Genomic DNA, 25,404 nt, shown 5'->3' with positions numbered 1-25,404 from the left:
CCAGTGGTGGTCCTCTACTCCCCTTAGGACTCCAGTGGTGGTCCTCTCCTCCCCTCAGGACTCCAGTGGTGGACCACTCCTCCCCTCATGACTCCAGTGGTGGACCTCTCCTCCCCTTAGGACTCCAGTGGTGGTCCTCTCCTCCCCTCATGACTCCAGTGGTGGACCACTCCTCCCCTCATGACTCCAGTGGTGGACCACTCCTCCCCTCATGACTGCAGTGGTGGACTTCTCATCCCCTCAGGACTGCAGTGGTGGACCTCTCCTCCCCTCAGGACTCCAGTGGTGGTCCTCTACTCCCCTCAGGACTCCAGTGGTGGTCCTCTCCTCCCCTCAGGACTCCAGTGGTGGACCTCTCCTCCCCTCAGGACTCCAGTGGTTGACCAGTGGTCAAGAGCCTTCAGTGGAGAGCTTGAGTCTTGCACATAAATAGTATCACTGTCCAGCACAGAGAGAAAAGTACAACGATTTAACTCCTTTCTGGCGGCAAATGAAAAACAAGCCGGTAATAAAACCAAATACAACGTTATTGGTTTCATTGTACATTTGGGACAGTGCTATTAGTTCCATTGTACTTTTGGGACCATGCTACTGGTTCATTTGTATGTATTTGGACTACGCCTGCGGTTTGTCTTCCTGTCCAGGGGGTGGAGCTTGAGAGCACCAGGCTGGTGATCAGGTACCCAGACAGCGAGTATTACAACAATATAGAAATACATACTGTACATCTAATAATGATTTATTGTGAGGTTTAGCTACGTTTCACCAAAGATAGTACATTAAAATGACTCTCTGGTTTTACAAATAATAAGTTAACCTTTTCTTGTACTTTTGAGACTAATCTATTGGCTCCATTTTACTTTTGGGACAATGCTTTTGGTTCCATTGTACTTTTGGGACTTTGCTATTGGTTCCATTCTAAATAATTTGACTGTTGCTGCTGTTTGTCCTCCTGTCCAGGGGGTGGAACTGGAGAGCACTAGGCTGGTGATCAGGTACCTAGACTGCTGGCTGTAGAGAACCCCTCCCTCTCCTCAGAGGACCAACATTATAGGCCTCATCACCTCCTCAGCCTCCCAGTACGCCTCCACAGGGTAAGGACATCCATCTGTCTGTCATAACATCATTATGAGTTATTCTAAAGTGTTATCAATCAACTCATAAACTTTTGAAATGTACAAAGTGATGGAAGGAGGAAGCAGGAGCACAGGTGCAGGTGTTTGTGTTTTGATACTGTTTGTCTCTCTCTCCCAGGACCAGGAGGATGGCTCCCATCAACGGTGACGAGTGTTTCTTCTGGAGGACCACCGGCTGTTTCTATGGTGACAAATGTCGCTTCAAACACAAGCCTGACTAGAGAGGAAGAGACAGGAATCCATGGCAACGCTGACCACCATGAGTACCCTGACCACCACACAGTGACTGGATAGTAGAGAGGGAGGAGAATAATGAAGATTAAGGAAGAGGATGAGGGACCGTGTCCCAACTTTAAAAGGGAACAGGAGGTTTGGGGGGATGGTGGATGGGGGGACTGAACACTAGACATATAGAATGAGTGTGTGAAGTGTAAATCAAAGTGAAAAAGAGAGCACCTCGGATTTCCTTCCCCCTCTCCCTCGGCATGAGCTGTGAAACAAGTCATCATTGATGTCAGATGATGGAGATGATGTCATCATTGATGTCAGATGATGGAGATGATGTCATCATTAGAACTTGAAGGGATCTTTGCCCAGTGAACCTCCTCTATGATGACCATGTTGTAGACACTAAGGAGGCTGACATCTGTTGTTATCATGTGTTTTACTGTGTATGTATGTATGGTCATGTGACTGGACATGTGACCTGAAAGTGTGACCCCTTGTGATGTCACTGTGAGACTCACTGCCAGCCTGATGCCATAGGGTGTTTAGTAATTGCCCCAACAGGGGATAAATAAATGTTATTTTTTATTGAATTACAATTGAATATGGGGCATGTTCCAGGCAGACTATATTGCAGTCACCTGCCTGCTCTCACAAACATTAGTCCTTCTCCTTTTTTACCTAAAGGGGTAGTATGATTCAAAATCAAATATCTAAATGATCCATGGTATGACCACCTTAATACAATTCCATATGTCAGCTAGTAGAACCCCCCCAAACGGCTTAGACATGTAGAGGTTCAGAAACCCAGTGTCAGAGGGAGCAATGTCCAGCACCTAGACACACAAATCAAATCAAATTGTATTAGTTACATGCTCCAAACACAACAGGTGTAGACCTTACTGTAAAATGGTTAATGACAAGCCCTTAACTTCTCTGGGCTAGCGTCCCACCCTAGTCAACAGCCAGTGGAATCGCGTGGCGCGAAATACAACTACCTCAAAAATGCTATAACTTCAATTTCTCAAACATATGACTATTTTACACCATTTTAAAGACAAGACTCTCCTTAATCTAACCACATTGTCCGATTTCAAAAAGTCTTTACAGCGAAAGCAAAACATTAGATTATGTCAGGAGAGTACCCTGCCAAAAATAATCACACAGCCATTTTCAAAGCAAGCATATATGTCACCAAAACCATAGCTAAATGCAGCACTAACCTTTGATGATCTTCATCAGATGACACTCCTAGGACATAATGTTATACAATACATGCATGTTTTGTTCAATCAAGTTCATATTTATATAAAAAAACAGCTTTTTACATTAGCATGTGATGTTCAGAACAACCATACCCACCGCAAACTTCCAGTGAATTTACTAAATTACTCATGATAAACGTTCACAGAATACATAACAATTATTTTAAGAATTACAGATACAGAACTCCTTTATGCAATCACGGTGACAGATTTTATAATAGCTTTTCGGCGAAAGCACTTTTTGCAATATTCTGAGTACATAGCCCGGCCATCATGGCTAGCTATTTTGACACCCACCAAGTTTGGGACAACCTAAACTCAGAATTACTATTAGAAAAATTGGATTACCTTTGCTGTTCTTCGTCAGAATGCACTCCCAGGACTTCTACTTCAACAACAAATGCTGTTTTGGTTCCAAATAATCCATGGTTATATTGAAATAGCTCCGTTTTGTTCGTGCATTCAGGTCACTATCCGAAGGGTGACGCGCAAGCACATTTCGTGACAAAAAAAAAATCTAAATATTCCATTACCGTACTTAGAAGCATGTCAAACGCTGTTTAAAATCAATTTTTATGCAATTTTTCTTGTAAAATAGCGATAATATTCCAACCGGGCGACGTTGTATTCATTCAAAGGCTGAAAGAAAAAATTGAGAATTCTCATGAACACGCATCTCCAGTGTCACTGTCCCCAGGCTGACCACTCACAAATTCTCCTGCTGTTCTTCGCCCAGAGACAGCAGACACCCCATTACACTTTCTGGTGGCTTTAGAGAGCCAATGGGAGCCTTAGAAAGTGTCACGATACAGCACATATGCTGTATTTTCGATAGAGATGCAACAGAAGGACAACAAATTGTCAGACAGGGCACTTCCTGTATGGAATCTTCTCAGGTTTTGGCATGCCATATGAGTTCTGTTATACTCACAGACACCATTCAAACAGTTTTAGAATCTTTAGAGTGATTTCTATCCAAATCTACTAATTATATGCATATTCTAGTTTCTGGGCAGGAGTAGTAACCAGATTAAATTGGGTACGTTTTTTATCCGGCCGTGCAAATACTGCCCCCTAGTCCCAACAGGTTTTAACTAACAATGCAGTTGATTTTATTAAAAATGCTACAAAAAAAAGATCGGACAATAAAATAACAATAACGAATCAGCAATAACCAATTACATGAAAAATTATTCATTGTCATTTAAAAGAAACACGCATGAGACACAATGGGACACAATAATCCCAGATAGACAGACAGACTTGGTTATATGCACGTCAGGGTTCACTTTGAGTCCATTGTTCTGAAGATCAGTGAGCTGAAGACACCTCTTTCACACAATCACACTGGAAATTCAGAGCAGCTTGCCTTGGCCTTGGCATAATGACAGCTCACCGTTGTCTGTTGTTTCTACCTAGCTAATGCTGATAGATAAATGTTAGCTAACTAGCCAGATCACTAGCTAATTTCAGCAGCAGTGCATCGTATTGTTCACAATCCAGTCCATTCAGAGTAGCTGTGTGGTGCACAAAAATGCTTCTTTATCGCTGAATAACAGCCTCTTCATGTAGCTAACAAGCTAGCTGAGCTCACTAATTCACTCAATTCAAACGCCAGTTCAACATAAGTCCCAATAACACAGTATTTTTACGTGCGTGACTGTTTTATTCTATATATATTTTTGACATTTTCTACCTTCTATTTTGTATATTTTCATCAGACTCTAGGGACATGTGAAGCCTGGAAGCTGCAGTAATGTTGAGATGTCAGTAGGGAGAGCTCTAGTCTAGAACACTGGAACCAAAGATACTCTCCTTTCATCTGTTCTGGAACCTTCAGTACCAGCTGATGAGGAGTGATGGAATGGGTCACATTTTGTCTCTTGTAAAACATGTAGGCCCACTCCTCAAATAAAGAAATGCAACTACAGTATGCTGACTTTAGCACATTTTCTATTTAGATACAGTAACATCCCCTATGTGACATGCTGTTGCTGCATGTTAATGCCCTGACTAGGCTACTTTAAAATGTGTCAACCACAGAACTCACACAGGCTACGCCTGCTTCTACTAATACTTACAGTAGACGACTTCTTGTTTCCACACACTGACAGTACGTTGACTAACTGTTCAAGACCTCTCCCCTTCACTTCTCTGTAAGTACACTTGATTATATCTGGGAATATAGTTTTGTTTTGATGTTTTTAGCCGTACATCAAATGACTCCCTGTATCTTTGTACTTGTTGGCTTATATTGAACTGTGTTTTGGTTGTTACATCAGGGCCTGTATTCATAAAGTGTCTCAGACGGTCCATATAATTATGATCTAATGGACTGTGGTTTCATGTGTTTAGTTTAGCTCAGTTTATTCAATTGCACGTTTAATACGTGATCAGTAGAGTATGCCGTAATGGACGGATCTCAATTCATTGTTCACTGTCAAAGCATAACAGGGTCAAGTATAACTTCTCTAGGGCCGGCGGGACAAAATCGTCCCACCTACGTAACAGCCAGTGGAATCCTGTGGCGCGTTATTCAAATACCTTAGAAATGCTATTACTTCAATTTCTCAAACATATGACTATTTTACACCATTTTAAAGACAAGACTCTCGTTAATCTAACCACACTGTCCAATTTCAAAAAGGCTTTACAACGAAAGCAAAACATTACATTATGTCAGCAGAGTACCCAGCCAGAAATAATCAGACACCCATTTTTCAAGCTAGCATATAATGTCACAAAAACCCAGAAGACAGCTAAATGCAGCACTAACCTTTGATGATCTTCATCAGATGACACACGTAGGACATTATGTTATACAATACATGCATGTTTTGTTCAATCAAGTTCATATTTATATCAAAAACCAGCTTTTAACATTAGCATGTGACGTTCAGAACTAGCATACCCCCCGCAAACTTCCGGTGAATTTATTGAATTACTCACGATAAACGTTCACAAAAAGCATAACAATTATTTTAAGAATTATAGATACAGAACTCCTCTATGCACTCTATATGTCCGATTTTAAAATAGCTTTTCGGTGAAAGCACATTTTGCAATATTCTAAGTAGATAGCCCGGCATCACAGGGCTAGCTATTTAGACACCCAGCAAGTTTAGCACTCACCAAAGTCAGATTTACTATAAGAAAAATGTTATTACCTTTGGTGTTCTTCGGCAGAATGCACTCCCAGGACTTCTACTTCAATAACAAATGTTGGTTTGGTCCCAAATAATCCATTGTTATATCCAAATAGCGGCGTTTTGTTCATGCGTTCAAGACACTATCCGAAAGGGTAAAGAAGGGTGACGAGCATGGCGCATTTCGTGACAAAAAAATTCTAAATATTCCATTACCGTACTTCGAAGCATGTCAACTGCTGTTTAAAATCCATTTTTATGCCATTTTTCTCGTAAAAAAGCGATAATATTCCGACCGGGAATCTGCATTTAGGTAAACAGACGAAAGAAAATAAAGCATGGGGTCGACTCGGGCACGCGCCTAAGCCCATTGTCCGCTGATAGACCACTTGCCAAACGCCCTAATGTGTTTCAGCCTGGGGCTGCCTCGATATCGTTTAGCTTTTTCCCGGGCTCTGAGAGCCTATGGGAGCCGTAGGTAGTGTCACGTTACAGCAAAGATCCTCAGTCTTCAATAAAAAGAGCCAAGATGAACAACAAATTGTCAGACAGGCCACTTCCTGTTCAGAATCCTCTCAGGTTTTTGCCTGCCATATGAGTTCTGTTATACTCACAGACACCATTCAAACAGTTTTAGAAACTTTAGGGTGTTTTCTATCCAAAGCCAATAATTATATGCATATTCTAGTTACTGGGCAGGAGTAGTAACCAGATTAAATCGGGTACGTTTTTTATCCGGCCGTGTCAATACTGCCCCCTACCCCCAACAGGATAACTGTGTGTGTGATGTGTCTCTTTCTGTGTGAGTGTCAATGTATTTTTATATATTAATCTGATTGTTGGATATACAGTCACAACCAAAAATATTTGCACCCTTGACAAATACTGAGCTATATTGTGTGCTACAAAAGATGGGATGTACGTTGTACATGTGGTTTTACATGAAGACTTGTGCATGCTATTTTAAGAGCTCTGAAGTAATAGATTGTTGTGGAGACATTTTGAAAATGGCCTAAAGAGTGACAGTAAGAGTTAGAGTGATTCAGTGGATGCTTCGTAAGAGCTTTAGGAGTAGTATTAACATGAGACACAGTGATGGTGGGTTGTGTTTAGGAGTAGTATTAACATGAGACTGTAACGGCTGTCTTCGTCGTCAGATGAAACAGAGAAGTCATCGTCGGAAAAGGTGGACCAATACGCAGCGGAGGATGTGTTCATATTCAAAATTTAATTAATAGAAACACATCAAACAAAACACGAAAATGAACAACAGCCTACAGTTCTGCTAGGTACAAAACTAAACAGAAAATACAATTACCCACAAAACCCAAAGGAAAAACATGCTCCTTATGTGTGACTCCCAATCAACAACAACGAACTTCAGCTGTGCCTGATTGGGAGCCACACACGGCCCAAAACACAGAAATACAAAAACCTAGAAAAAGAACAAAGAACGCCCACCCAATGTAACACCCTGGCCTAACCAAAATAAAGAACAAAAAAACCCTCTCTATGGCCAGGGCGTTACAGAGACACAGTGATGGGGGGTTGTGTTTAGGAGTAGTATTAACATGAGAAAGTGATGGTGGGTTGTGTTTAGGAGTAGTATTAACATGAGACACAGTGATGGTGGGTTGTGTTTAGGAGTAGTATTGGTACGTTAGTATATATATGGATAACAGGCTACATTAGTCTATATATGGATAACAGGCTACATTAGACTATATATGGATATCAGGCAACATTAGACTATATATGGATAACAGGCTACATTAGACTATATATGGATAACAGGCTACTTTATACTATATATGGATAACAGGCTACATTAGACTATATATGGATAACAGGCTACATTAGATTACATATAAATAAAAGGCTACATTAGACTATATATGGGTAACAGGCTACATTAGACTATATATGGATAACAGGCTACATTAGACTATATATGGATAACAGGCTACATTAGACTATATATGGATAACTGGCTACATTAGACTATATATAGATAACAGTCTACATTAGACTATATATGGATAACAGGCTACATTAGACTATATATAGATAACAGGCTACATTAGACTATATATGGATAACAGGCTACATTAGACTATATATGGATAACAGGCTACATTAGACTATATATAGATAACAGGCTACATTAGACTATATATAGATAACAGGCTTCATTAGACTATATACGGATAACAGGCTACAGTAGACTATATATGGATAACAGAATACATTAGACTATATATGGATAACAGGCTACAGTAGACTATATATGGATAACAGGCTACATTAGACTATATATGGATAACAGGCTACATTAGACTATATATGGATAACAGGCTACATTAGACTATATATGGATAACAGGCTACATTCAACTATATATAGATAACAGGCTACATTAGACTATATATGGATAACAGGCTACATTAGACTATATATGGATAACAGACTACATTAGACTATACAGTATATGGACAGCAGCAGTCAATACAGCAGGCTATGGTGATGATGATACTGATTCCTCTGCTAACTAATGCTACTACCAGAACCTTACACAAGGGTCAACAGTGTAACATAATATGATAGTGGTATGTTGTATTACTACAGACATCAGTGTTTGTGTGATTAAATGTGTCTTTGTCAAGTAGCCAGTGTTGTATTTTTGTTATATTCCCAACATTATTGAGGACATTATTATTAGGATGCTGCAGTAATGTTGAGATGCCTGTAGGAGGAGCTCTAGTGGATATGGGGGACATTGTGTCCATTATAGAAATGTTGGGCCCACTCTAATACAATAACCTCCCTTTTCTGACATGTTGTTCTGATCGTCATGTTCTGATAGTCATGCATGTTAATGTCTTAAATAGGAAGGAAAGGACAGTTCTGTTTCAGCTACTTTTGTTCTGACTACTTTAAGCCTCCTGTTGTGTTCGTTTCATGTTAATTCATTCTGTGTTCCGGATCCAAAATGACAGTTTTTTTTAAAAACACCCAAAATGTAATGAAAATCATCAAAATGTATTTTGTGTGTTCAGATGCCCTGTGTGGACAAAGTCATGGAACCTTATGACCTTATGAACCTTATGACAATCAGATTAAATTAACAACATTTTTCAGAGAGAAAATCGGTTCAATTCCACCGGAACACAGCAGGAGGGTTAAATATGCATCAAAGGGAAAGGAAATGGGGATACCTAGTCAGTTGTACAACTGAATGCTTCAACTGAAATGTGTCTTCCACATTTAACCCAACCCCTACGCAACCACAGAACTGACACTTACTAGCAGTTCCCACTCACTACCAGTCAGTTGACTCACTGTACAAGACCTCTCTCCTTCACTTCACTCTGTACGTACTCTTGACAATATCTTGAAATATAGTTTTGGGTTATTTGTTTTTGGTCATTAGTCATATTCTTGAGGGTAATGTATCACAGTGGATTTATCTGAGGGCCCTTCAGGACCAGACTGATAGGGAGTAGGGTTGACATCTATACTGTGTAGGATGTGTGTTTTAACTTTTCTACATACATAACAACCAGCTCTCTAGACTTTGATACAGACTCCATGGGCCTTATGGGTCTTCACTACAGATGGTGTGTGTGTGTGTGTGTGTGTGTGTGTGTGTGTGTGTGTGTGTGTGTGTGTGTGTGTGTGTGTGTGTGTGTGTGTGTGTGTGTGTGTGTGTGTGTGTGTGTGTGTGTGTGTGTGTCTGTGAGTCACTTGCTGTTTATCCTCACAGCTTGGGGATAGGAGTTGTCATTGAACCTGGTGGTCAGTCTTTAGGCTGCTGTACAGCTTGACGGACCGTAGAGGATTGAACATTTAGAGTACCGTGGGAATAAGGAGAATGACGGCATCCTGAGAATCACAGACCTGAGAGAGGAGGATTCAGCATCATATTACTTGTCATTTACAACAGGCTCATGGACATCTGGCTCAGCTGTCACTCTCTCTGTCACAGGTTGTGTATTCTGACATAAAGAGTATAGTTACCACTTCTAATGATTTATTCCATTTTCAATGAGAACCTTGGAATGATGCTGACTGACAGATGTTCTCCATTGTTCTTTCATAACTACAGATCTAAAGGTGACTGGGGGAATGTGGACAACAGGGGAGTATTGGAAGACACTGACCTGTATCACCACCTGTACTCTGACTGACAACCCCACCTACATCTGGTACAAGAACGGACACAAAGTAAAGGAGGACACTTCCATTCTGTACTCAGACTCCTTTAGTGATGCAGAGAGTTACACCTGTACTGTAAAAGACCATGAGAATCTCCACTCTCCTGCAGTGTGCAGGTTCAGATTCATAACATCTGGAGGAAAGTTTTCTGGCTCACCTGTCTCCCTGGCTGTCACAGGTAATCTGTCACTCATCTCACATCTTTTACTGTAATTACCTTATTAAAGGCAGTCATACAGACACAGTAGTGGTATGTGATGGAAAAATACCAAATGTAATATTTCACATAAGAGGACATATATAGGAGGAGAATAATGATTTGTTTCCTTTAACTCCAGATGTTGTGTTGGAGATGGATCCTACATCTGTGTCAGAGAGGGAGAATGTCTCACTGACATGTAGAACCAAATGTACACTGGACCCCATCACAGTCTACAGTTGGTATAAGAATGGACAGTCTATACCAAACAGCAACAACTACTCTCCTGTCTATATCCTATTCTCAGTCAGCAGTGAGGATACAGGCAGATACTCCTGTGTTGTAGAAGACCATGAGGATCTCCCCTCTGCTGAAGAGACTCTCACTGTCACATGTAAGTACATCTGGTGTTTAGACATCCAGTTTGATATAGTGATCATCTTGATAATTGAGAATTGATTGTTTTCCATATAAATATATCTATCAATAAATATTTTCGGGTGCAACATCTGCTCCCCTGAATTTGTATTACCATAATGTCGTCATTCTTTTTAATGATTCTGTTTCTGATTGTCTTTTACTCTGAATTACATTTTTTCAAACTCACCCGTAAAATGTAAACACAAATGTTGCTATAATTAAATACAATGTATTTTACACCAGACAGCCCAAAGAACACCTCAGTGTCAGTCAGTCCCTCTGGTGAAATAGTGGAGGGCAGTTCAGTGACTCTGACCTGCAGCAGTGATGCCAACCCACCTGTGGACAAATACACCTGGTACAAGAAGAATGGAGCTTCACTGACAGGATCTGAAAAGACATACAATTCCACAACCATCAGCTCTGAGGACAGTGGAGAATACTACTGTGAGGCTGAGAATAAATATGGACGTCTCAACAATTCTTCTGGTGTCTGTGGACGTTCAGTGTTAGTACACCTAACCTCATCTTTTGATCAGAGGATCACATTTAAATTCATATTTCAATAACAAGTAAAACACTATTTAAAACAATGTTGTTACATATTGTCCACCAGATGGCCCAAAGAACACCTCAGTGTCAGTCAGTCCCTCTGGTGAAATAGTGGAGGGCAGTTCAGTGACTCTGACCTGCAGCAGTGATGCCAACTCACCTGTGGACAAATACACCTGGTACAAGAAGAACGTAACCTCACCAAAAGCATCAGGACAGAGTTACAGCATCACTAACATCAACTCTGAGGACAGATGAGAATATTACTGTGAGGCCCAGAATGGAAGAGGATCTATGAACTCTACAGCTCTGATGATCATTGTAGCAGGTAAAGATACATCTTCAATACTTCAATACAAAATTATTTTCAATAAGAAATTATGTTTCAAGGTAATCTTCTTCTAGTTTGCCTTATTACACTTTGGTAAATAACTCTACATAGGCTTATAATCTCAGCAAAAAAAGAAATGTCCTCTCACTGTCTACTGCATTTATTTCCAGCAAACTTAACATATTTAAGTAAATATTTGTATGAACTTAAGATTCAACAACTGAGACATAAACTGAACAAGTTCCACAGACATGTGACGAACATAAAGGGAATAATGTGTCCCTGAACAAAGAGGGCGTCAAAATCAAAAGTAACAGTCAGTATCTGGTGTGGTCACCAGCTGCATTAAGTACTGCAGTGCATCTCCTCCTCATGGACTGCACCAGATTTGCCAGTTCTTGCTGTGAGGTCTTACCCCACTTCTCTACCAAGGCACCTTCAAGTTCCCGGACATTTCTGGGGGGAATGGCCCTAGCCCTCACCCTCTGATGCAACAGGTCCCAGACTTGCTCAATGGGATTGAGATCCGGGCTCTTCGCTGGCCATGGCAGAACACTGACATTCCTGTCTTGCAGGAAATCACGCACCGACCCAGCAGTATGGCTGGTGGCATTGTCATGCTGGAGGGTCATGTCAGGATGAGCCTGCAGGAAGGGTACCACATCAAATCAAATCAAATCAAATGTATTTATATAGCCCTTCGTACATCAGCTGAAATCTCAAAGTGCTGTACAGAAACCCAGCCTAAAACCCCAAACAGCAAGCAATGCATGTGAAAGAAGCACGGTGGCTGGGAAAAACTCCCTAGGAAAAACTCCTGAGAAAGGCCAAAAACCTAGGAAGAAACCTAGAGAGGAACCAGGCTATGAGGGGTGGCCAGTCCTCTTCTGGCTGTGCCGGGTGGATATTATAACAGAACATGGTCAAGATGTTAAAATGTTCGTAAATGACCAGCATGGTCAAATAATAATAATCATAGTAATTGTCGAGGGTGCAACAAGCACGTCCGGTGAACAGGTCAGGGTTCCGTAGCCGCAGGCAGAACAGTTGAAACTGGAGCAGCAGCATGGCCAGGTGGACTGGGGACAGCAAGGAGTCATCATGCCAGGTAGTCCTGAGGCATGGTCCTAGGGCTCAGGTCCTCCGAGAGAAAGAAAGAAAGAGAGAAAGAGAGAATTAGAGAGAGCATATTTACAATCACACAGGACACCGGATAAGACAAGAGAATACTCCAGATGTAACAGACTGACCCTAGCCCCCCGACACATAAACTACTGCAGCATAAATACTGGAGGCTGAGACAGGAGGGATCAGAAGACACTGTGGCCCCATCCGATGATACTCCCGGACAGGGCCAAACAGGCAGGATATAACCCCACCCACTTTGCCAATGCACAGCCCCCACACCACTAGAGGGATATCTACAACCACCAACTTACCGTCCGAAGACAAGGCCGAGTATAGCCCACAAAGATCTCTGCCACGGCACAACCCAAGGGGGGGGCGCCAACCCAGACAGGAAGACCACGTCAGTGGCTCAACCTACTCAAGTGACGCACCCCTCCCATGGACGGCATGGAAGAACACCAGTAAGTCAGTGACTCAGCCCCTGTAAAAGGGTTAGAGGCAGAGAATCCCAGTGGGAAGAGGGGAACCGACAAGGCAGAGACAGCAAGGGCGGTTCGTTGCTCCAGCCTTTCCGTTCACCTTCACACTCCTGGGCCAGACTATACTTAATCATAGGACCTACTGAAGAGACAAGTCTTCAGTAAAGACTTAAAGGTTGAGACTGAGTCTGCGTCTCTCACATGGGTAGGCAGACCATTCCATAAAAATGGAGCTCTATAGGAGAAAGCCCTACCTCCAGCCGTTTGCTTAGATATTCTAGGGACAATTAGGAGGCCTGCGTCTTGTGACCGTAGCGTACGTGTAGGTATGTACGGCAGGACCAAATCGGAAAGATAGGTAGGAGCAAGCCCATGTAATGCTTTGTAGGTTAGCAGTAAAACCTTGAAATCAGCCCTTGCCTTAACAGGAAGCCAGTGTAGGGAGGCTAGCACTGGAGCAATATGATCAAATTTTTTGGTTCTAGTCAGGATTCTAGCAGCCGTATTTAGCACTAACTGAAGTTTGTTTAGTGCTTTATCCGGGTAGCCGGAAAGTAGAGCATTGCAGTAGTCGAGCCTAGAAGTAACAAAAGCATGGATTAATTTTTCTGCGTCATTTTTGGACAGAAAGTTTCTGATTTTTGCAATGTTACGTAGATGGAAAAAAGCTGTCCTTGAAGCAGTCTTGATATGTTCTTCAAAAGAGAGATCAGGGTCCAGAGTAACGCCGAGGTCCTTCACAGTTTTATTTGAGACGACTGTACAACCATCCAGATTAATTGTCAGATTCAACAGAAGATCTCTTTGTTTCTTGGGACCTAGGACAAGCATCTCTGTTTTGTCCGAGTTTAAAAGTAGAAAATTTGCAGCCATCCACTTCCTTATGTCTGAAACACAGGCTTCTAGCGAGGGCAATTTTGGGGCTTCACCATGTTTCATTGAAATGTACAGCTGTGTGTCGTCCGCATAGCAGTGAAATTTAACATTATGTTTTCGAATGACATCCCCAAGAGGTAAAATATATAGTGAAAACAATAGTGGTCCTAGAACGGAACCTTGAGGAACACCAAAATTTACAATTGATTTGTCAGAGGACGAACCATTCACAGAGACAAACTGATATCTTTCCGACAGATAAGATCTAAACCAGGCCCGAACTTGTCCATGTAGACCAATTTGGGTTTCCAATCTCTCCAAAAGAATGTGGTGATCGATGGTATCAAAAGCGGCACTGAGATCTAGGAGCATGAGGACAGATGCAGAGCCTCGGTCTGACGTCATTAAAAGGTCATTTACCACCTTCACAAGTGCAGTCTCAGTGCTATGATGGGGTCTAAAACCAGACTGAAGCGTTTCGTATACATTGTTTGTCTTCAGGAAGGCAGTGAGTTGCTGCGCAACAACTTTTTCTAAAATTTTTGAGAGGAATGGAAGATTCGATATAGGCCGATAGTTTTTTATAATTTCTGGGTCAAGATTCGGCTTTTTCAAGAGAGGCTTTATTACTGCCACTTTTAGTGAGCTTGGTACACATCCGGTGGATAGAGAGCCGTTTATTATGTTCAACATAGGAGGGCCAAGCACAGGAAGCAGCTCTTTCAGTAGTTTAGTTGGAATAGGGTCCAGTATGCAGCTTGAGGGTTTGGAGGCCATGATTATTTTCATCATTATGTCAAGAGATATAGTACTAAAACACTTTAGTATCTCCCTTGATCCTAGGTCCTGGCAGAGTTGTGCAGACTCAGGACAATGGAGCCCTGGAGGAATACCCAGATTTAAAGAGGAGTCCGTAATTTGCTTTCTAATGATCATGATCTTTTCCTCAAAGAAGTTCATAAATTTATTACTGCTGAAGTGAAAGCCATCCTCCATTTGCGAATGCTGCTTTTTAGTTAGCTTTGCGACAGTGTCAAAAAGAAATTTCGGATTGTTCTTATTTTCCTCAATTAAGTTGCAAAAATAGGATGATCGAGCAGCAGTGAGGGCTCTTCGATACTGCACGGTACTGTCTTTCCAAGCTAGTCGGAAGACTTCCAGTTTAGTGTGGCGCCATTTCCGTTCCAATTTTCTGGAAGCTTGCTTCAGAGCTCGTGTATTTTCTGTATACCAGGGAGCTAGTTTCTTATGACAGATGTTTTTAATTTTTAGGGGTGCAACTGCATCTAGGGTATTGCGCAAGTTTAAATTGAGTTCCTCGGTTAGGTGGTTAACTGATTCTTGTCCTATGACGTCCTTGGGTAGGCAGAGGGAGTCTGGAAGGGCATCAAGGAATCTTTGGGTTGTCTGAGAATTTATAGCACGACTTTTAATCTTCCTTGGTTGGGGTCTGAGCAGATTATTTGTTGCAATTGTAAACGCAATAAAATGGTGGTCAGATAATCCAGGATTATGAGGAAAAACATTAAGATCCACAACATTTATTCCATGGGACAAAACTAGGTCCAGAGTATGACTGTGGCAGTGAGTAGGTCCAGAGACATGTTGGACAAAACCCACTGAGTCGATGATGGCTCCGAATGAGGGAGGAGGATGTCTTCCCGGTAACACACAGCGTTGAGATTGCCTGCAATGACAACAAGCTCAGTCCGATGACTCTGTGACACACAGCCCCAGACCATGACGGACCCTCCTCCAAATCGATCCCGCTCCAGAGTACAGGCCTCGGCGTAACGCTCATTCCTTCGACGCTAAACGCGAATCCGACCATCACCCCTGGTGAGACAAAACCACGATTCATTAGTGAAGAGCACTTTTTGCCAATCCTGTCTGGTCCAGCGATGGTGGGTTTGTGCCCGTAGGCGACGTTGTTACCGGGGAAGTCTGGTGAGGACCTGCCTTACAACAGGCCTACAAGCCCTCAGTCCAGCCTCTCTCAGCCTATTGCGAACAGTCTGAGCACTGATGGAAGGATTGTGCGTTCCTGGTGTAACTCGGGCAGTTGTTGTTGCCATCCTGTACCTGTCCCACAGGTGTGATGTTCGGATGTACTGATCCTGTGCAGGTGTTGTTACACGTGATCTGCCACTGCGAGGACGATCTGCTGTCCATCCTGTCTCCCTGTAGCTCTGTCTTAGGCATCTCACAGTACAGACTTTGCAATTTATTACTCTGGCCACATCTGCAGTCCTCATGCCTCCTTGCAGCATGCCTTAGGCACGTTCACGCAGATGAGCAGGGACCCTGGGCATCTTTCTTTTGGTGTTTTTCAGTGTCAGTAGAAAGGCCTCTTTAGTGTCATATGTTTTCATAACTGTGACCTTAATTGCCTGCCTTCTGTAAGCTGTTAGTGCCTTAACGACCGTTCCACAGGTGCATGTTCATTAATTGTTTATGGTTCATTGAACAAGCATGGGAAACAGTGTTTAAACCTTTTACAATGAAGATCTGTGAAGTTATTTGGATTTCTACACATTTTCTTTGAAAGACTGGGTCCTGAAAAGAGGCGTTTATTTTTTTGCTGAGTTTATATACAAGTATTACATTATTGTCCTGTGTTGCCATATATTCATTTTCAGTTTATAATAACATGTGATCATATCATCTATATTACTGTGTCTGTTAGGGAAATAAACTATCATGACACAAGGCGAGACCCAGATGCAGACACAGGAGCAGATGATTGGAGTCTTAAAATATTTATTAATCCAAAGGAGTAGGCAAGAGAATGGTCGTGGACGGGCAAAAAGGTCAAAACCAGATCAGAGTCCAGGAGGCACAGAGTGGCAGACAGGCTCGTGATCAAGGCAGGCAGAAAGGTCAGGCAGGCGGGTATATAGTCCAGAAACAGGCAAGGGTCAAAACCAGGAGGACTAGAAAAAGGAGAATAGCAAAAGGAGTACGGGAAAAACAAGCTGGTTGACTTGACTTAAACATACAAGACGAACTGGCACAGAGAGAGAGGAAACACATGGATAAATACACTGGGGAAAATAAGCGACACCTAGAGGGGCTGGAGACAATCACAGGAACAGGTGAAAATGCATCTTTCAAAAATGATTCCACTGTATTAACTTAAGTATTTATTCATATATTAATTAATTTGTTTACAAAATAGGAAGAAGTTCTCCAAATCCACCTCTGACACAAGACAAACAGCAGACAACGGACAGGTGAGTCTGTTCAAACAGATGTAAGATAATTTTTATTGCTTTGTGGGACATTTCCACTCTTCATGCTGTCTGTCCTCAGGTCTATTGAAATTGTCTGTTCTCTCTCTCCATCAGGGAGACTCTAGTCCAGTGTATGACAACGTCTCAGGCATGGCCATGACCTCTACTGCAGCACAGATAGTGGACACAGGCGAGCAGGATGACGTTCAATACGCCAGCGTTAAATTCTATCGATTTCCTAGACTAGTAGAGACATTTGAAGACTGTAGTCTGCAGTAATGTTGAGATGCCAGTAGGGAGCAGTCTAGTCTAGACCACTGGAGCCAAACATACTCACCTTTCATTTGTGCTGGAACTTTCAGTTGCACATTGATGCAGCTGATGAGGAGTGATGGGAATGAGTCACATTTTACGTCTTTTAAAAATGTAGGCCCACTCCTCAAATAAAGCAATGCAACTACGGTATGCTGACTTTTGTTCATTTTCTATTTAGATACAGTAACATTGTTTAGTGACATGCTGTTGCTGCATGTTAATGCCCTGACTAGTCTACTTTTAAAATGTGTCACCCACAGAACTCACACTTCGGCTACGCCTACTTCTACTAGCCCTTACAGTAGACTACTTCTTGTTTCCACGCAGTGACAGTAAGTTGACTCACTGTACAAGACCTTCCCCTTCACTTCACTCGGTAAGTACTCTTGATAATATCTTGAAATATTGTTTATGTCATATGTTTTTCTTGTAATATATCATATATTTAAGGGTAAGACGTACTGTATCTTTTACTTTTTGTAATGTTTTGAGCTGGTGGTTTGGTTGTTACATCAGGGTCAGTATTCATAAAGTGTATCAGAATATGAGTGCTGATCTAGGATCAGGTTCACCTCATCCAAATAATTATGATCTAAAAGGCTAAACTGATCCTAGAACAGCACTACTACTCTGATACACTTTCTGAATACCGGCCCTGGACTATGTTGATGTGTTTAGTTTAGTTCAGTTTATTCATGTGCATGTTTTTTTGTGTGTGTATATGTGGGTTGTGTTTAGGAGTAGTATTAACATGAGGCACAGTGATGGTGGGTTGTGTTTAGGAGTAGTATTAACATGAGACACAGTGACGGTGGGTTGTGTTTAGGAGTAGTATTAACATGAGACATAGTGATGATGGGTTGTCTTTAGGAGTAGTATTAACATGAGACACAGTGATGGTGGGTTGTGTTTAGGAGTAGTATTAACATGAACAACAGTGATGGTGGGTTGTGTTTAGGAGTAGTATTAACATGAGACACAGTGATGGTGGGTTGTGTTTAGGAGTAGTATTAACATGAGACACAGTGATGGTGGGTTGTGTTTAGGAGTAGTATTAACATGAACAACAGTGATGGTGGGTTGTGTTTAGGAGTAGTACTAACATGAGACACATTGTGAAACATTAGACTATGCAGAGTATGGTCCTCTGTAACTTAGTTGGTAGAGCACGGCGCCTTCAACAACACTGGAACCTTCAGTAGCAGCTGATGAGGAGTGATGGGAATTGGTCACATTTTGCCTGTAAAAAATATATGGCCCACTCCTCAAAGGCAACTATTTTCTGACATGTTGTTTATGCATGTTAATGTCTTAACGCCTTGACTGGGCTACTTTTAAAATGTGCCAACCACAGAATTCACACTTACAGTAGGCTACTTCTTGTTTCTATGTACTGCCAGCATCACCTTCCTGTCATCCATAGACCTCTACAGCCTGAACCATATCAGAGTTCTTTATATGGACATTATACTGTATGTACTTCATTAGCACTTTATATTCACAGAATAGTATATGAACAACACGCTACATTGGACTATATGTGACCCATTTCAGGAAACTAGACCTGTGGCGCGGGTCACTACTTCACAGGAGAGCCATTTGAAGGTAAACATTTTTTATCAAAATGAGTTTTTTGGCAGAAATGCCTTCTCGAACATGTGAACTTTCATGTGCCTTAATAACAAACTTGTATGCCAACTGTAAATACGAATAAAATTGTTAAATTACTAGCCTAGTTGGTTTAGCCACAGAAAATGCCAGCAACCTTCCCACTAGCCATGATTGGCTGAGATAATGAGTGGGCTGGACATGCCGGGAGATGAGTTTTGATTGGTCTGCCATACAGCCCTCTTCTATCTATTTGAGCTGGTCACTATGTGTAGGTAATCCTGTCTAATGTGGTAATCCTGTCTAGAACATCCTGACCGGTTGCATCACCGCCTGGTATGGCAACTGCTCGGCATTTTACCGTAAGGGGCTACATAGGGTAGTGCGTACGGCCCAGTACATCACTGGGACCAAGCTTCCTGCAATCCAGGACCTATATAATAGGCGGTGTCAGAGGAAAGCCCATAAAATTGTCAGAGACTCCAGTCACCCAAGTCATAGACTGTTTTCTTTGCTACCGCACGGTAAGCGGATTAAATCTTCAAACTAAGGGCAACCATGGCATCTGACAGGAGACACGTCCATCCATGAATCATGTAGTAAGATAATCTAGCTCGCTACAATTTCAGATGTTACACATTTTTTATTTTGACAAGAAGGGGTTTCATTTCAAGTTAAAGTGTACTGTTAGCTAGCTAGCTAACATTAGCTGGTTGGCTCGCTAGCTAACATTACGTGAACGATTTTATTATCTGTATCTCAGAGCTATTTGCTTGGCTTGCTATAGCCTAATCTCCTGAGTGGTGCAGGGGTCTAAGGCAGTGCATCTCAGTGCTAGAGGCATCACTACAGACCCTGGTTCGATCCCAGGCTGTATCACAACAGGTTATGATCGGGGGCCCCATAGGGCGGCGCAAGATTGGTCTGGGGAGGGTTTGGAAGGGGTAGGTCGTCATTGTAAAATAAGAATTTGTTCTTAACTGACTTGCCTAATTAAATGAAGATGAAATAAAATAAATAATAAAATAATATTAGCTAGCTAACATTGAACCTGGCTCGCTAGCTAACATTAGGTGTATGATCTTATTATTTGTATCTCAGAGACATTTGCTTGGCCAGCTATAGCCGAATGTTAGCTAGCTAACATTGGACCTGGTTGTTTAGCTACCTGAAGATTCATGCAGGGTAGTAAAGTCATGAGTTGGGATTATGGTTCATTGGTTACCTAGCTAGCTAGCTACATATCTTAACAAAAGACTCCACTATGCAAGTAACCATTTTGGGTGCATTCGTAAATTCAGTCTGGCCATCTGATCTGATTTTAGAGCCCTCTCGTCTGAGTGTGCCAGAGCGCAGAATAACTGAAGAATTTACAAACGCTCAATGTCCGTTGAATATTGCCATTGTCAGTAATCATCGGCAAAAAATTATAATTCAGTTGTTGCCAGCAGCACAGTTACAATCACCAACGCTCTGGATAGCATGAAAACAGTCTAACCAGCACTGCTTGGGCGAGTACAATGGACAGAGTGGGGTGTTCTCTCATTTGTGTCTGGAAGTAGCTAGCAAGCTAGCCAATGTTAGCTAGTTAGCTTGGGTGCTTGACTGCTGTTGTTAGTACAAAACGCTCAGCTCAACGCAGAGATGGGTGAGGCTGAAGCTTACAGTGAGGGAAAAAAGTATTTGATCCCCTGCTGATTTTGTACGTTTAACCACTGACAAAGAAATGATCAGTCTATAATTTTAATGGTAGGTTTATTTGAACAGTGAGAGACAGAATAACAACAAACAAATCCAGAAAAACGCATGTAAATTTTTTTAGAAATTATACATTTATTTGAATTTTAATGAGGGAAATAAGTATTTGACCCCCTCTGAATCAGAAAGATTTCTGGCTCCCAGGTGTCTTTTATACAGGTAACGAGCTGAGATTAGGATCACACTCTTAACCTGTTGGGGATACGGGGCAGTATTTGCACGGCCGGATAAAAAAACGTACCCGATTTAATCTGGTTACTACTCCTGCCCAGTAACTAGAATATGCATATAATGTAATAAATTGTTTTATTTGGATAGAAAACACCCTAAAGTTTCTAAAACTGTTTCAATGTTGTCTGTGAGTATAACATAACTCATTTGGCAGGCAGAAACCTGAGAAGATTCCAAACAGGAAGCGCTCTCTCTGACCATTTCATGGCCTTCTTGATCATCTCTAACCAAAACAGGGGATCTCTGGCATGACGTGACATTTTCTAACACTCCCATAGGCTCTCAGAAGGCGCCAGAAAGCTGAATGGTGGCTTTGCAGGCCCTGGCTGAAAAACATTAGCGCATTTTGTAAGTGGTCGATCTGAGGACAATGAGACTGGAGGCGCTTGCCCGAGCTGACACCATGTTTACTTTCTCTCTCTTTGAACAAAAACAACCACTCCCGGTCGGAATATTATCACTTTTTTACGAGAAAAATGGCATAAAAATTGATTTTAAACAGCGGTTGACATGCTTCGAAGTACGGTAATGGAATATTTATAATTTTTTTGTCACGAAACGCGTCGGGCGCGTCACCCTTATTTACCCTTCGGATAGTGTCTTGAACGCACGAACAAAACGCAGCTATTTGGATATAACTATAGATTATTTGGGACCAAACCAACATTTGTTATTGAAGTAGAAGTCCTGGGAGTGCATTCTGACGAAGAACACCAAAGGTAATCAAACTTTTCTAATAGTAAATCGGAGTTTGGTGAGTACCACACTTTGTGGGTGTCAAAATGCTAGCCTGTGATGGCTGGGCTATCTACTCAGAATATTGCAAAATGTGCTTTCACCCAAAAGCTATTTTAAAATCGGACATAGCGAGTGCATAAAGGAGTTCTGTATCTCTAATTCTTAAAATAATTGTTATGTTTTTTGTGAACGTTTATCGTGAGTAATTTAGTAAATTCACCGGAAGTGTTCGGTGGGAATGCTAGTCACATGCTAGTCACATGCTAATGTAAAAAGCTGGTTTTTGATATAAATATGAACTTGATTGAACAAAACATGCATGTATTGTATAACATAATGTCCTAGGATTGTCATCTGATGAAGATCATCAAATGTTAGTTCTGCATTTAGCTGTGGTTTGGGTTTATGTGATATTATATGCTAGCTTGAAAAATGGGTGTCTGATAATTTCTGGCTGGGTACTTTGCTGACATAATCTAATGTTTTGCTTTCGTTGTAAAGCCTTCACTCTTAAAGTGAGTGCTCCTAATCTCAGCTTGTTACCTGTATAAAAGACACCTGTCCACAGAAGCAATCAATCAGATTCCAAACTCTCCACCATGGCCAAGACCAAAGAGCTCTCCAAGGATGTCAGGGACAAGATTGTAGACCTACACAAGGCTGGAATGGGCTACAAGAGCATCGCCAAGCAGCTTGGTGAGAAGGTGACAACAGTTGGTGCGATTACTCGCAAATGGATGAAACACAAAAGAACTGTCAATCTCCCTCAGCCTGGGGCTCCATGCAAGATCTCACCTCGTGGAGTTGCAATGATCATGAGAACAGTGAGGAATCAGGCCAGAACTACACGGGAGGATCTTGTCAATGATCTCAAGGCAGCTGGGACTATAGTCACCAAGAAAACAATTGGTAACACACTACGCCGTGAAGGACTGAAATCCTGCAGCGCTCGCAAGGTCCCCCTGCTCAAGAAAGCACATATACATGCCCGTCTGAAGTTTGCCAATGAACATCTGAATGATTCAGAGGACAACTGGGTGAAAGTGTTGTGGTCAGATAAGACCAAAATGGAGCTCTTTGGCATCAACTCAACTCGCCGTGTTTGGAGGAGGAGGAATGATGCCTATGACCCCAAGAACACCATCCCCACCATCAAACATGGAGGTGGAAACATTATACTTTGGGGGTGTTTATCTGCTAAGGGGACAGGACAACTTCACCGCATCAAAAGGACGATGGATGGGGCTATGTACCGTCAAATCTTGGGTGAGAACCTCCTTCCCTCAGCCAGAGCAATGAAAATGGGTCGTGGATGGGTATTACAGCATGACAATGACCCAAAACACACGGCCAAGGCAGCAAAGGAGTGGCTCAAGAAGAAGCACATGAATGAATTAACACAGTGTCCAGAGAAGGGCCAGAAGTATACAGAATGGTGTTGTCTGCATAGAGGTGGATCAGGGAATCACCAGCAGCAAGAGCGACATCATTGATGTATACAGAGAAGAGAGTCGGCATGAGAATTCAACCCTGAGGCACCCCCATAGAGACTGCCAGAGGTCCGGACAACAGTCCCTCCGATTTGACACACTGAGCTCTATCAGAGAAGTAGTTGGTGAACGAGGCGAGACAATCATTTGAGAAACCAAGGCTGTTGAGTCTGCCAACGAGAATGTGGTGACTGACATAGTTGAAAGCCTTGGCCAGGTCGATGAATACGGAAACGCAGTAATGTCTCTTATCGATGGCGGTTATAATATCGTTTAGGACCTTGACCGTGGCTGAGGTGCACCCATGACTAGCTCTGAAACCAGATTGCATAGCGGAGAATGTATTGTGGGATTCGAAATGGTCGGTAATCTGTTTGTTAACTTGGTTTTCGAAGACCTTAGAAAGGCAGGGTAGGATAGATATAGGCCTAACAGTTTGGGTCTAGAGTGTCTCCCCCTTTGAAGAGGGGGATGACCGCGGCAGCTTTCCAATCTTTGGGAATCTTAGACGATATGAAAGAGGTTGAACAGGCTAGTAATAGGGATTGCAACAATTTCAGCAGATACTTTTAGAAAGAGAGGGTCCAGATTGTCTAGCCCGGCTGATTTGAAGGGGTCCAGATTTTGCAGCACTTTCAGAACATCAGCTATCTGGATTTGGGAGAAGGAGAAATGTGGGAGGCTTGGGCGAGTTGCTGTGGGGGATGCAGGGCTGTTGACCGGGGTAGGGGTAGCCAGGAGGAAAGCATGGCCAACTGTAAAAAAATTCTTATTGAAATTCTCAATTATAGTGGATTTATCGGTGGTGACAGTGTTTCCTAGCCTCAGTGCAGTGGGCAGCTGGGGTGCTCTTATTCTCCATGGAATTTACAGTGTCCCAGAACTTTTGTGAGTTTGTGCTACAGGATGCAAATTTCTGCTTGAAAAATCTAGCCTTAGCTTTCCTTACTGACTTCCCTGAATATTTGCAAATCACGGGGGGGGGGGGGGGGCTATTCGATGCTAATGCTGAACGCCACAGGATGTTTTTGGAGAGAACCAAGGGCTATCTGTTCCTGGTTCCATATTTTTTGAAAGGGGCATGCTTATTTAAGATGGTGAGGAAGGCACTTTTAAAGCATAATCAGGCGTCCTCTACTGACGGGATGAGGTCAATATCCTTTGAGGATACCTGGGCCAGGTTGAGTAGAAAGGTTTGCTCGCTGAAGTGTTTTAGGGAGCGTTTGACAGTGATGAGGGGTGGTCGTTTGACCGCAGACCCATTACGGATGCAGGCAGTGATCGCTGAGATCTTGGTTGAAAACAGCAGAGGTGTATTTGGAGGGTAACTTGGTTAGGATTATATCTATGAGGGTGCCCGTGTTTATGGATTTGGGGTTATACCTGGTGGGTTCATTGATAATTTGTGTGAGATTGAGGGCATCAAGCTTAGATTGTAGGATGGCCGGGGTGTTAAGCATGTCCCAGTTTAGGTCACCTAGCAGCCCTGGACATGGGGTCCAGGGCACAGCTGGGGGCACAGGGTGGTCTATAGCAAGCGGCAACAGTGAGAGACTTGTTTCTGGAAAGGTGGATTTTTAAAAGTAGAAGCTCGAATTGTTTGGGTACAGACCTGGATAGTAAGACAGAACTCTGCAGGCTCTCTCTGCAGTAGATTGCAACACCGCCCCCTTTGGCAGTTCTATCTTGTCAGAAGATGTTATAGTTAGGGATGGAAATTTCAGGGTTTTTGGAGGTCTTCCTAAGCCAGGATTCAGACATGGCTAAGACATCCGGGTTGGCAGAGTGTGCTAAAGCAGTGAGTAAAACAAACTTAGGGAGGAGGCTTCCAAGGCTTTTACGGTTACACAAGTCAACAAATGAGAACACCTGGGAAATAGGAGTGGAGTTGGGCACTGCAGGGCCTGGATTAACCTCAACATCACCAGAGGAACAGAGGAGTAAAATAAGGGTACGTCTAAAGGCTATCAGAACTGGTTGTCTAGTACGTTCGGAACAGAGAGTAAAAGGAGCAGGTTTCTGGGCGCGATAGAATAGATTCAAGGCATAATGTACAGAC

General features: G+C 42.3%; 2 protein-coding genes and 2 long non-coding RNA genes across 4 annotated transcripts in view; all 4 read left to right on the top strand.

Moving 5' to 3' along the window:
- LOC115147894 (B-cell receptor CD22-like) overlaps positions 1-25,404 on the top strand; it is a 206,691-nt gene that overhangs the window by 117,771 nt on the left and 63,516 nt on the right. The window lies entirely within an intron of this gene.
- Positions 1-25,404, top strand: part of LOC115147492 (B-cell receptor CD22) — a 51,470-nt gene that overhangs the window by 7,354 nt on the left and 18,712 nt on the right. The window lies entirely within an intron of this gene.
- LOC115147501 (uncharacterized) lies at positions 1,028-1,432 on the top strand. The gene is made up of 2 exons (XR_003866361.1): positions 1,028-1,094; positions 1,255-1,432. It is a non-coding gene; the product is annotated as an uncharacterized LOC115147501 (long non-coding RNA).
- LOC115147514 (uncharacterized) lies at positions 9,462-9,983 on the top strand. Its single transcript, XR_003866375.1, has 2 exons — positions 9,462-9,757; positions 9,878-9,983. It is a non-coding gene; the product is annotated as an uncharacterized LOC115147514 (long non-coding RNA).

This window comes from Salmo trutta, chromosome 14 (assembly GCF_901001165.1).
Source record: "Salmo trutta chromosome 14, fSalTru1.1, whole genome shotgun sequence".
NCBI lineage: Eukaryota > Metazoa > Chordata > Actinopteri > Salmoniformes > Salmonidae > Salmo > Salmo trutta.
This window is presented reverse-complemented; position numbering and strand designations above follow the sequence as displayed.